Source organism: Solanum verrucosum, unplaced genomic scaffold, assembly GCF_900185275.1.
Source record: "Solanum verrucosum unplaced genomic scaffold, falcon-dt-bn FXZP01000287.1, whole genome shotgun sequence".
In the NCBI taxonomy this organism is placed as follows: domain Eukaryota; kingdom Viridiplantae; phylum Streptophyta; class Magnoliopsida; order Solanales; family Solanaceae; genus Solanum; species Solanum verrucosum.
This window is the reverse complement of record NW_026020292.1, coordinates 2,755,927-2,758,087: the sequence shown is the minus strand read 5'-3', so window position 1 is coordinate 2,758,087 and position 2,161 is coordinate 2,755,927. Positions and strand designations below refer to the sequence as shown.

Genomic DNA, 2,161 nt, shown 5'->3' with positions numbered 1-2,161 from the left:
GCACAATTATAAATGAATGATGAATATTTATGATGAATATTTATGATATTTATAGTATAATTGAAAGTCTTAACTTTGTTTACTTTATGATCTCAATCAAATGTGGTGCAAATTTGTATTTATATATGTAGGTAGGGAAGTGAAGGGAAAATGGTAAGGTGAGAGTTCAAATAGTCAACCAATTGAGCTAAAATGATTTTTCCCAAATATTACGTGAGAAAAAATCTTCTGTTGTCGGTCTTGAATTCGACTTTCAACAAGAGGATCTAAATTAAAACAATAAACTTTTGCTCCGTTCGAGACATCTGATAAAATTGAAACAATGCGGAGAAGATTAGCATGACCTATGCGCAAGAATTTGTAGTGTATATAATACATAAATTGTCATCTTATTATTGTTCATATTTGTCATAGACCGAAAAGACGAATAATTCGACTGAAGCCTAAAATTGATTTAACCGATGAACCTACTTGGCACCTAGAGACTTGAAATCCTGAATCCGCCTCTGAATACATCCAATGAAACCATTCAAGGGCATCACCATCGAAATAGTAGGAGACATAGTGTAATTTGTGGGCATCCGAAATGGCAAAAAAAATCAAAATAGAGCTCCGCTAATAAAACCCAACCCACTGCATTGTAGTCGTTGAATGGACCCAACTCCACTGGAGACGGCTGAGAATGCATTAAAGCAACATGAGAGTGCAGAGCTTGAAGCAATTTCTGATTAGACTCTGTAAGAGAATGAAAACTAGAGACTGATGAAGTGAAACCCATTGTTGAATATGAGAGAGCTGAGAGTTCGTTGTCCACCATAGTTAGTAGATGGATTCAATGAAAGCACCAATGTAACAAACTAAGGTTTGTATTGATCATAAAACAACTTACAAGCTCATCAAAGAACGAAAAGAAGGAAAGATAGAAAAGGGAGATTCCAGACTGTTATTACAAAATAGCTAACTAAAAGAAAATAACATAACTCATAGCATAACCCTAATGAGATAGTTTATCCTCTATATATAGGCATCTTTAGTGCACAGGCTCATTCCTTTAACCCGGGTCCCAAATGTAATTTGACAGTATATCAATTGGGTCCTGCATCGTGGCCGCTAGATTCGTAACAAAAAAGGATTATTGTTGAGATTAATTATGTTAGTTAGTTAACAGTACAACATCACAGAGTTAGTTGATTAATAGTACAGATTCACAAAATTAGTTAGTTAGTTAGATTTCCGTTTACTGATTGATTAGGAACTTTCTAGATTCTTCCTAGTTGTATTAAATGACACAATGTATGCAGTTTACATTTTGATTTTTCATCATTCAGAAATGAGAAGTGCATTTTTCTCAATTGATCCTCTCTAACTGATTGAATCTAATGTGTTCTAGAATCCACCATTAATGGTGGATCTTCATGATCAGTGCGGAGTTTTGACAATTATTGATTAACATAATAAATAATAGTAAAATACTTGTTCTATCTAATTAACCTTGATCTGTCCTGTTTTATTTGCCATCCCTACTTCTAAGTTCTAACCCACATTAAAAGCACAGTTGCTACTAGGGTGTACATGATCGAGTTTTTTTTTCGGTTTGACTCGATTTGTGGTTTGGTTTGGTTTTTTATTCGGTTTTGTACACCCTAGTTGCTACTGTAATTTGATGCAAACCACTTGAAAACTTCTCCAAATCGCACCAAACTAGAGATATGTGCTCCTCTCAGTTCTTATTCTTTTGATATATTGTCACTCAAAATCCAGTTGTGACGTGAAAGAAAACCTAGAAAAAATATCCCACGTCTCCCCAATAAGTTTGTGCTTCAATTTTCAGTTCAAACAATCAAATTAAATGATATTTTCTATTAAACTCAAATCAACAAAAATGGATATGAACAAGACACTCACAACAAACTCTTTAGTATGGATTACAATTTTTTTTTTAGAGATTCCTATTGATGAAGCTTCTCTTATATGTAAATGCATATAGAAAATATATAGGAAATGTACCACTAATATATGAAATTCATATATACAAAAATAATCACTTTTGGATGGAAACATGTATGCATAGAAATTGTATTATTATTGTATATTGTATAGAATATTCACTATTGTATATATGATCATAGGGAAATATATCATACGTATAGAAACCGTGTCA

At 32.8% G+C, this 2,161-nt stretch overlaps 1 non-coding gene across 1 annotated transcript; it reads left to right on the top strand.

Moving 5' to 3' along the window:
- Positions 1-289: 289 nt before the first annotated feature.
- On the top strand, positions 290-391 carry LOC125834608 (U6 spliceosomal RNA). Its single transcript, XR_007443369.1, has one exon. It is a non-coding gene; the product is annotated as a U6 spliceosomal RNA (small nuclear RNA).
- Positions 392-2,161: the final 1,770 nt, after the last annotated feature.